The sequence below is a fragment of the Erinaceus europaeus genome, chromosome X (assembly GCF_950295315.1).
Source record: "Erinaceus europaeus chromosome X, mEriEur2.1, whole genome shotgun sequence".
Lineage (NCBI taxonomy): Eukaryota > Metazoa > Chordata > Mammalia > Eulipotyphla > Erinaceidae > Erinaceus > Erinaceus europaeus.
Genome location: NC_080185.1, coordinates 6688052 through 6699752, shown reverse-complemented (window position 1 = coordinate 6699752; position 11701 = coordinate 6688052).

Genomic DNA, 11701 nt, shown 5'->3' with positions numbered 1-11701 from the left:
ATAATATCATTACCAACATTAACAAAGAAGAACATTTTTATTTGTCTAGATATATACAATGAAGGATGGCAAGTCCCCTTAGTGCCATTGTCTCACGACCTGTTGTCTCTGCAATCATTTCTCTACTTAGACAGTGTGAGACTATGACTGACTAGACCTAGCCTCATCCCTACGTCTCTGTCAATTATTCCAACACTTTTTAAGAACTTACTTATACTTGGTCCATTGTGTGACGCTACCCCTTAACTATGAAAGTTGCAGTAGATTATGTCACCTACTCAAAGCTCACTTTCCTTAGCTCAGAAATGAACCTCTCAGTCCCTGGTTGTTTCAGAAATCAATGGGTAACATATATATAACTATCTACTGAGACCCTTTTCTTTAAAGGGGATCTCAATAAATATCCACTTTCTTGCTAACTCTTGAAATGGTGATTGAAAATGGCTATAGAGCAAACACACCTAGTAGCCTATGAAAAGTCATACATGGTTCTGTGGTTATCACAAGAAGTGAAAGGTATCCTGCCCCTTCAAGCAGGGGTTGTAGAATATTGTAAAAATGAAATCCCATTAAATAGGTTTTAGCCTGGGCTGCTGCTATGCTTCATAAGGAAGAATCTAGCACGTAGGTGCTAGCAGGAGAGAACTAAGACTGAAAATAGTCAATGAATCTGAATTAAATCAGGTGTCAACATTCAGCTGTGGGTATGACTCCTGAAGAAGATGTAATCTATATCAATATCCTTTAGATAAACATGTGGGGTCCCAAGGCCAAAGGGAGGAGTAGCAGGGCTCTGCGTGATGGGATGAAGGATAGGAGGATGGATGAAGACAGAACAGGAACATCAATTAACCTCAGGTACAGAACACTCATTTGTAACCTCATCCCTGTGGTTTATATAACATTCAAGTAGATGCATAAATAACACAGCAGTCATCTGATGATAAATTCCTTTTACATCCCCATCACTCTGATGGAGGCATGTGCTAGGAGACTTCTAGAAGCTGATTATCCATCTCCTAACTTGGCACAGGAGATGCTGCTGTGGCAAACAAGTTGGACCAAAACCCTGTCATAATGAATCTTACAGGCTAGTGGAGAAGACAGATGACAAATGTGTGCACATTTGGGCTGTAGTACAGCAGGTTAAGTGCACATGGTACAAAGCACAAGGACCAGCATAAGCATCCAGGTTCCAGCCCCCAGCACCCCACCTGCAGGGGAGTCGCTTCATAAGTGGTGAAGTAGGTCTGCAGGTGTCTATCTTTCTCTCCCCCTCTCTGTCCCCTCCTCTCTTCATTTCTCTCTGTCCTATCCAACAACAACAACATCAATAACTACAACAATGTTAAACAACAAGGGCAACAAAAAGGAATAAATAAATAAATAAACAAATAAATAGAAAAAAAATATTAAAAAATCAAGGGTGGTAAGCACTATGCCACAAAATGACTAGGGAAAAGGAGGTGGTGAGTGACATAGGAAATGAGGTTGGAGGTGTGGTGTGGTTTTAAGATAAAGTGGTGAACAGTGTCTCTCAAGAGGTGACTTTTGAATTGAGGAGGGAAGGTGGCAGAAGAGCAAACCCTGTGCAGATCTGGGAAAGGGTTCTAGCCAGATGACAAACCAAATACAGATGTCAAGGCATGTGTGAGCTAGATGAAAGTGGGAAAGGTGGGAAGAGCAACAGGGATGTGCTATGTAAAAGAAAGTGTAAGGAAACAACTCACAAGGATTGCCAAGGACCAGAAAAATAGTTCACTTGGATAGTGTGCCTGTGTGTCAGGTGTGAGATACAGATTAAGGATCAGTCCCCACCATTCTGGAGGGAACTTTTGGTGTTGTGGTCTCTCTCTCTCTCTCTCTCTCTCTCTCTCTCTCTCTCATTCTCAGCCTATCTGCTTCTATCTGAAAAAGTCATCCCAGTGATGAGCAGTGAAACTCCCAATGGTGACAAAAGAAAGGAAAATAAAAAGTGTTACCAAGATGGGATCACTGCTGACCACCTCTAGCTGTTGTCTTGAGTCACTACCACATCTTGTCTGGATTCCTGAAATGGCCTCCTTAATTGGTCTTAAGGGTTCTACTCTCAATCTACTTCAGTCTGATCTCCTGGTTCTCAAACTTTGATGCACACTGGAATCACTTGGGGAACTTTCAAAATTCCTTATACCTGTCACACTCCTACTACAAGCTGAAAGTCTGGAGCTAAGTGTATTCTGTTAGTATTATCTGATGGTCCCCAGGAGATTCCAATGTGAAATAACATTTGATAATCACTGGCCTTTCCCAATATCACAGCTTGGTTTGTCCTTATAAAACATATTTACCCATGCATCCTACCCTACCATAAAATCCTCCAGTGGATTAATCACACTTCGGATAAAAGCAGACATTTGCCTGGTCCTACAAGGTCCTGTGTAAAACCTGTTTATTTTACCATTGTCATGCTTGGACTTCTTCACCTTATTCACCTTGTCTGACCACTGGCCTTCCTCCTGTTCCACAAACATGCTGAACCTCACCGGCCTCAGAGACCTCTGGTAATTTGAAATTAGAACATTCCCAATGAGATGTGCAATGCTGGCTTCTCTTTGCTAATCAGGCCTCAGCCTTCATATCATCCCCCCCAAAGAGGCCTCCCCTGAGTCTCCTAGCTAATTTCATGCTCACACACATCGGTATGGATGCTGTGAGATACCATTCAGATTCCTCTGTAGGGAGTGAAGAGATTATTTCTGTAGCTGCTGAGAATGCTGCTGGCACACCTTCTTGGGTTTAACCTGCATCCATTGACTTGTCACTAATGAAGTTTAAGGACATGGCCAACTTAGTGTGATGTGGGCCAATACTGAAGGGCCTTCCCACCCTCAGCATTCATCAAGGTGGATCCTGAAGACTGAACTGAGCAGATGTCAAAGCCAAATTCTTCCTTCTGTCCAGTTTTGCCTCATGCCACTCCACAAGATCAATTTATCCCGACAGTAATAATATTGTAATATTATTCCTAATAATATTCCAGGCATAACAAATTTCACCTCTGAATCTAAGGTAATTCTTGAAGCAAAGGTTGATGTCAGCAATCTGAGAAAGCAGATACCAAGTATTGTAAGGCTACTACCCTACTAGGAAAAGTCAGAGACAGGCTGAGGGTGGGTATGGATCAATCTGCCAGTGTCCATGTCCAGCTGAGAAGCAAATACAGAAGCCAGAACTGCTCCTTTCTTCACCTAAAAAAAATTTGTCCATACTCTGTTGTTAAAATTTGGAGGCTCCAGCTGGCCGGGCTAGCTTCACGGGCGGGTAACATTTGGAGGCTCCTGCAGGCCAGGCTAGCTTCACAGGCAGGTAACAGAGACGACCAGAGACATACAGCTGGGCAGGGAAGCTGTATTTCTTTATTCAGGAACAACAATATATAAACTAAGACAAACTAATCACCAAACAGAACTCTGTTGCCTCTTTCCCCCACGGCAGTGCCAAGCACTCTCTAACTCTGGAACTCTGGAACTCTCTCGGGGTTCCTTGGGGCGGGGACAAGCGGGCCCGCGAAAACTAGCAGGACTGAACCAATTTTCTTGGCAGGGGGAGAGCTAGAACAACCCAATGTAAAGCATACAACAATACTCCCAGAGGGAAGTAAAGTTAGGGGAAGATGACAAGAAGGCTCTGAACTCTAGTTCCACTGTGACCCTGTGACCAGGAACCTTTGTTTTTATATCATCACTGAGAGTGAAGTGAATCAAGAAAACGCCTGAGGAAGTCTGGCACTGTTTCTCTTATCTGAGAGAAAAGAGGGAAAAGAAAGTACAACTGCAAGTTGTAATAGGTGTAGGAGAATGTTGGGCATTGAGCCAGCCTCCTGCTCCATCGATGATACTATGGTCTATTTACATAATCGTTGTTTTTCCTGAGACCCGCCCTGCCTGCAGGGTATTGGTTAATCCCATTGGTTAGAAACTTCGCAACAGCTGCTATGGAAGCTTTCTACCTTCGCGCTCTTTTCTCCAAACCCTTTCCTAGCCATTTCCTTTTCCCACTTGCCACTTCCTGTTAAAGAGATATTTAAAGGTGTTGCCTCTGATCAATAAAAGCATTGCATTGCGTTTTCGCTCCGCCACTAGTTCCTGGTCTCTCTCCCGCATCGCTGAGTAAGCAGCAGCCCAGATTGGCTCAGGTCGAGTTTTCTCCAAGCCAGAGAGCACATGGCCAGGAAGGAACACCCACAAGCTAGCCCAGCAGAAGTGGTTTAGAAAGTGAAGGCAGGGAAGTAGAAGTGAATAAAAATGGGTATATGTATAACCATATTTATGACCTGGAGAGAACTATGGCTGTTACCATTGAAGGGGGGTGGGACATAGAACATTAGTGGTGAGAACAGTGTGGAATTATACTCCTATTATCCTATAATCTTATAAATCACTAATAAAAATAAACAATAAACAAAGAATATTCTAGGTCTGAAACACCTGACAAACAGCTGGTTCAGAGAGAGGACTTCTTCACTGGAGAAGGCATACAACAACAGCTCAGCCATTAACACGGGCACTTGTGGAAACTGTAATGGGATGCTTATGGAAGACAAGTCACTAACAAGAGGGAAAGTGGGTAGATTTTGGTAAGCATGAATGATGCTTTGGAAAGATAACAAAAGGCCACAAGTGACTGATTTCCTAGCAATTAAAAGCTAAGTGTGAAAATCGGAGGACTTCCCTGGCAGAAGACAAAAAGTTCTAATCTCTTACATCCAGAGAACAGGAAAAGTTGAAGTATGTTTCCAGAAGTGCAGTAGAGCTGCAAAGAAGGTTCAACTTCCAATCAGGGGTTTGTTAAGTCAAATTGATTAAGGTCCAAGCTGGGAAGGAAGGGTTGCATTCCAGAATGTTGAGGCCAACAGCAAAAAATGAAATTAAATTCTCCGAGAAGTAGATATACAATTGCAGTTTTTCCATAGAAGTCAACAATCTTACCTTATCACTATTCTCTACAGGGGGACCTGGAGAATAGACTAGTGTCCAAGACCAGAAGGAAAGCACCAGTTATATTATGTACCAGTATAATTAAGGTCAGTGTAGTCTCCTTACTGGGAAGGGCAGATGATAGAAGGGATCATGCAGCTGTGTTCATAGGAAGCAATGGTGGTCACAAAAAATGGCAGATGTATCATCAGAAGCCACAGTCATATCAGTAGAGCCATGAGCAGAAACATCAGAATTGCTGATCCATGAAGTGTTATAGAGATAGGTTAGCAGCGAGAAAGCAGTAATCAAAACAAAATCAGAAAAAATAAACAAATAAATAAAGTATGGGTGAGCAAGGGATTTGACTACTTGTTGGTATAACTTCCCACATCTAAGCAACAGAAGAGATGGACTGTGGTAGTGGTGAAGGCATATATCCACAACTGCCATCAGGACCCAAGGGGCTATTCTTCTAACTACTAGAGGTGCTACTTCTCACTTCTACCAGAAACTGAGCTCAAAGCTAGCACTGCTTTCTGGAAATTACCTTACCTGCAGAGAACCTTGTTATCAACGTTGTATCTCCCATACCTCCCATCCAATGATGGTTATGTGTGAATTCAAAAATGCCAAGTCTCGGGAGTTGGGCAGAAGCACAGTGGGTTAAGCACACATGGCATGAAGTGCAAGAACCAGCACAAGGATCCCAGTTAGAGCCCCCAGATCCCCACCTGCAGGGGACTCCCTTCAGAAGTTGTGAAGCAGGTCTGCAAGTGTCTATCTTTCTCTCCCCATCTCTGTCTCCCCCTCCTCTCTCCATCTCTCTCTGTCCTGTCTCAAAAAGACAACATCAGCAACAACCACAATAATTACAACAACAATGAAAAACAATGAGGGCAACAAAAGGGAAAATAAATAAACATTAAAAAATTTCTTTAAATGCCAAGTCTCTTCAGTACACTGTGACACAGTTCTGAAGAGCTGCAATGGCAGCACTCTACTGGAAGTCAGTGAGGCCACTATCACAATCAAACCTGAACTTGATCCTGAACTTATTTCTAAGTACATTTCCTGTATGTTAATCTGTCTCAAAACCTGCCTTAATGAGAGCCCAACCTAAAAAAAATCTCACACATACTGATATTAGTTATCAGAATATCACTCTGTTTTTATATATGCAATAGATTTTAATGGCCTAAGAATATCTGTTGTGTGTTTATAGATTATCTGTCCTTACTTCTAAACCTGTATGCCATATGATCAGGTACCTCATATGAATTGCCCACCACTGACAGTATCAGGATATCTCCTTTGTTCATAATAAAGTTTCATCCTTGTTAGAACATTAACTTGTTCAAAGAATTATTGGTACAGCAACAATAAAATGACAATAAGGGCAACAAAAGGGAAAAATAAATAAATAAATAAATTTAAAAAAAGAATTAGTGGATGTATAGGTGAATTAAAAGCTGATGGACACAATGCTAAAGTTCTGTTTCTTATTCCAATGGGTTCAACAACACTTAATTGACTGGAGATCTGGTGTGTAATGGGGAAGGGTAACACCAGTCAGGCTGAATGGAAGACTGGTGGCTTCTATCACTGCCATCAGCCCCAGGGAATAAACCAGGGACCAGAATTCCTGAGCACCAAGAATAGAAAAAAAATTAGCATTAATGAGCTATCAACACTTACAATGAGCAGCTAAAGAAAGTGAAAAAATAAGTACAGAATTTTTTCTTCTACTCTTGTTTTTATTTTATCAGGCAAAAATTAATAAAGTCATGTGCCACTTAGAATATACCTAAAGTAGACTTCCTAGCTTCATCCAACATAAAGACCCCCAATCTCATCTGCTTTTAGTACCCACTTCAGGGCAAGCTTGGTGTTGGTTGCCTCCTTTAACTGTTGCCCGTCTGAGAAGGTTTTGATCCATCTACATAGTCTGAATGAAAGTCTAGCAGGATATATTATCCTTGGTTGAAACCCTTTTTTGTTCAGGGCTCGATAGATATCTTGCCATTCTCTTCTGGCTTTTAGAGTTTGAGTGGATAAGTCTGAGTTTTTAGAGTTTGAGTGGATAATAGTCTTCTGTGTTTTCTCCTGTATGTGACTTTTTGTTTTTCTCTTGTAGCCTTTAGGATCATTTCTTTATCCTTACTTCTTTTCATTGAACTATGATGAATCTTGGTGTCTTCAGGTCTGAGTTGATTTTATTTGGGACTCTCTGGGCCTCTGGAATGTTAATGTGCTATCTGTTGTTTAGGTCTGGAAGTTTTCTTCTATTATTTCCTCTAGAATATTTACTTCCCCTTCCTCTATTCCTCTGACAGGACAATTATATGAATGTTAATTCTTCTGAGATCATCCCATATGTCTCTATTGTTATTTTCAGTGTCTAATTTTTTTAGCTCTTTTACCTCCTTCTTAGATTTCTCTGGTTCATTCTCTGACTACTTCCATTTGCTTCCTCTATTAATCTGCTTTCTCTTCCTTCAGCTTCCTTCTTCAGTTCAGTTATAGCCTTTTAGCTCAGCTATTTCAGCTTTCAGTTCTCTAATTACCTCTATGTAGTTAGTATTTTTCTTGAGGGTCTCATCTGTTGTTTCCCAATTTCTGATAGCCCTTTCCTCCATAGTTGTCTTAATTTCTGTGATTATTAAGTTTATTATTTCTTGCATACTTTTCTTATCTATCGTTACTTCTGAATGACTTGGAGTTTCTTCTGGGCTCCTGTCCTGACTCATTGTGGTAGCAGTTTTATTTGCTTTTGATTTAATCATTTTTTTTAAGTGTGGTTTGAATTTTTGTGTTCTGTCGTTCTTTAGTTTTTGTGTTTTGAGCACAAGCCATGCTAAACTAAAGTATTTTCACAAATGTAGTCGCAAACTTCAGAAAGTACAATAGCAACTGAAGCAAAGATTGATGCAGTTTAACCAATACCATTTAGCCAAACAACACCTCCAGTCCAAGCAAAAAAAAAAAAAAGGAAAAAGAAGAGAAAGAGGGGGGAAAGAAATAATAGACAATTATGCAAATCTACTGTCCAATACAAATTCTAGAAACAGAAAGAGTAGAAAGGAAAGGAGAAAAGAGAGACAGACAGAGTCCACTCTGAGTCAGATTTCTTCCACAAAATAATTCAGAAACAAGTGTCAGTGAATTCAGAAAGCAAAAGAAGGAAGAAGAAGGGGGGGAGGGGGAGCATGAAAGGAAAGAGATTTTTTTTAATTAGCTAGGAGGGGAAAAAAGGAGGGTCGAGGGAAGAGGGATAGAGAAACAAGTTACTCCCACAATGGATAGCACACCCAGTCACCTATCAATGTAGAATGCAACAACAGTTAACTTTGGTCAACCCAAGAAGGAGGGAAAAGGAACAAGCATATATCATAAAATAAAATAGAGTAAAAAACCCTAAAATCAGTCTGCAGCTTGGACCACTCCAGACTGGCTGCACACAGCCTTGTTCCCTTCCTAATCTAAGCAAAACAAGCAATTATAAGAAGTATCATATATATATTCCAGCTAGTCTTATCCGGGCAGGTCTGAGGCCCTGATTGGTCAGGTATTCTGTCACTCAAATAAAGCTCCAGCCCCCTTCAAAATGGAACAGAAAAAAAAAAAAAGCTTGGAATAACACCCCCTGCTGGGCCAGGAATTTGGTAAAGAAAGTAGCTCCATAGAAGCCTGCTAGGAGCAGCTGGTCAGCCTGTGGAGGGTGGGTTTGGGGTAGGGGAGAGGGGTGAGTTCAGAAAGAGTCAAGCCAAAGATTTTCCTTTCCTTTGTATTTTTGGCCTCTGTTTGCTAGCGCAAGAGTGGATTCTAGGACTCTTCATTGGTGTCACCCTGACCACTCCTTGCTCTCCCTTACCACTTCTTATTCTTCTAGTTTTTGCCCTTCTTCCGTAGCCAGTCAACAGCGTCAGGTTGAGCCTGATGTAAAGTTTCGAGACCTCCTTTGAATCTGGAGAGGTGGCAGTCGTTGACTATGTGGGTCATAGTCTGTCTGGAGCCGCAGGGGCAGTTCGGGTCGTCTCTGGCTCCCCAGCAATGGAACATAGCGGCGCACCGGCCATGGCCTGTTCTATAGCGATTGAGGAGGGCCCAATCATAACGTGCTAGGTCAAAGCCGGGTTGACGCTTGCGGGGGTCTGTGATGAGGTGTTTGTTCTTTACCTCAGCTGACTGCCTACTCTGTTTCCAAGAGTCTGGAACAGAGAAGTTCAGTATAGGCATAGGGGACCAGATTGGGTGACGAGATGTCAAGCGTTGGACAGGGTGGGCGAAGATATCCACGTATATTGGTAGGTCCGGTCGAGCATAGATGTGGGAAATGAACTTAGATGATGCCGCATCCCGACGAATATCTGGCGGGGCGATGTTGCTAAGAACTGGCAGCCATGGAACCGGGGTGGAACGGATGGTTCCAGAAATTATCCTCATGGAGGAATATAATTTGGAATCGACCAAGTGGACATGGGGGCTATGGAACCATACTGGGGCACAGTATTCTGCAGTGGAATAGCATAATGCCAGAGATGATGATCGCAGTGTGGAAGCGCTCGCGCCCCATGAGGAGCTGGCCAGTCTTGCAATGATGTTAGTCCTCGCGCCCACCTTTGCTGCAGTTTTTATGAGATGTTCGTGAAATGACAGAGTGCGATCGAGAGTAACGCCAAGATAGACTGGCTGGGCTTCATGCCAGATTCTCGTATCGCCAAGCTGCACATTAAGCTCACGCGAGGCCGAGGCATGGTGTAGATGTAAAACAGATGATACCGTTTTTGCAGTGCTAGGGATTAGTCGCCATTTTTTACAGTAATCAGATATCAGAGACATGTCTTTCATGAGTGTTTCCTCGAGGATGTCGAACTTGAATGCCTTACCACTGATTGTCAGCAATCCTTCCCTGTCCTTTAAAACCCAGGTTTAAAGCTGCTTTTCTCCAGAGCTCACACCAGGTATTGGCTCCAAGCCGCCATCTAGGCTCTGCCCCCAGAGTTCCATATCCCATCCCTTCCATTGGAAGCTTTCCTACTCTTTATCCCTCTGGGAGCATGGGCCCTGGATCATTATGGGATGTAGAAGATGGAAGATCTGGCCTCTGTAATTGCTTCTCTGCTGGACATGGTCATTGGCAGGTCAGTCCATACTCCCAGCCTGTTTCTATCTTTCCCTAGTGGGACTAGGCTCTGGAGAGGTGGGATTCCAGGACACATTGATGAGGTTGTCTGTCCAGGGAAGTCAGGTTGGTATCATGGTAGCATCTGCAACTTGGTGGCAGAGTAATGGAGCTGAATGGTTGACACACCTGCTTCACATCTCTAGACACAATACGAAATGAAACATGTCGAGGTGGTACTGGTTGCACTGATTTGATTGAGTTCAGCAGATGCAGTATCAAATGGTATGGATTGAGAGAACATAAAGGAAAACAAGCCATGCCCCAGAGGTTCAAGGACTGGGAGAAATCTGGGTTTTTATAGAGAATGGGGAAGGTTCTTGCTGTTTTAGAGTTTAAGAAGGCAATATATAATTACTGTCATAACCAAGCTACTATGGAATGTGGCTTACTTTGAGAATGCCATTGTTAGCATTTGCTGTATCAAAATATAGAGATTTTTTAAGGAAAGAAGTAAAGGTATCATTCCAGAAGATATAAGTGTGCCCATTGAAAGTCCAAAATCGGGAGTTGGGCGGTAGCACAGCGGGTTAAGCGCAGGTGGTGCAAGGCACAAGAACCGGCATAAGGATCTGGGTTTGAGCCCCTGGCTCCCCACCAGCAGGGGAGTCACTTCATAAGTGGTGAAGCAGGTCTACAGGTGTCTATCTTTCTCTCCCCCTCTCTGTCTTCCCCTCCTCTCTCCATTTCTCTCTGTCCTATCCAACAACAATAGCAACAATAGTAACTACAACAATAAAAAGAAACAACAAGGGCAACAAAAGGGAATAAACAAATAAATATAAAAGAAAGTCCAAAATCATTAACAGATGACATACTAAGAATTATCAAGTTTCACTTTATACAAAAAAAGGAAGAAAGAAATAAAGGATTTGTTGTACTATACATCACAACTTCTTTTTAAAATATTTTTAAATGTTTATTAGTGATTTAATAATTGATTTACAAAATTATAATGGGGGTATAATTCCACACCTTTCCCATCACCAGAGTTCTGTGCATCACAGCTTCCTTTAAAACTATATTAACTAAGATAGTGAGACATGAGCATTTAAAGGATTAGACAAAGTGATCAGAACACAAACACTGAAAATAGACCCAGACAAATATGGAATATAAACATGTGTTTCATGTAAAAGCATTCTAATGCACCAGAGAAAGATTGCCTTTCCAATAGAAGTGTTGTATGAATATGACATACACCTGAGAAAAATCATGCTGGAGTTGGCCCTCATTTATACACAAAAATCATTTACCAATGTATTGTAAAGCCAAATGTGAATAAGTGACAAACCAATAAACCTTTTAGAAATTAATATGAGACCATCATTGTCTGATGATTAAATTTTAAATGGAACACAACTGTCCTAAAAAGGAAATAAACTGGAGTACAGTTCATAACTTCTATTAATCCAAAGATATCATTAGAAGAGTAAAAAGTAAACAGTGCTTTTTCCTTATCCCAATACACCATTATAAATAAGCCATACAGGGATGCTCACTGAAAATTATAAATCAGGGGAGGCAGACTGTAGCACAGCGGGTTAAGCGCACATGG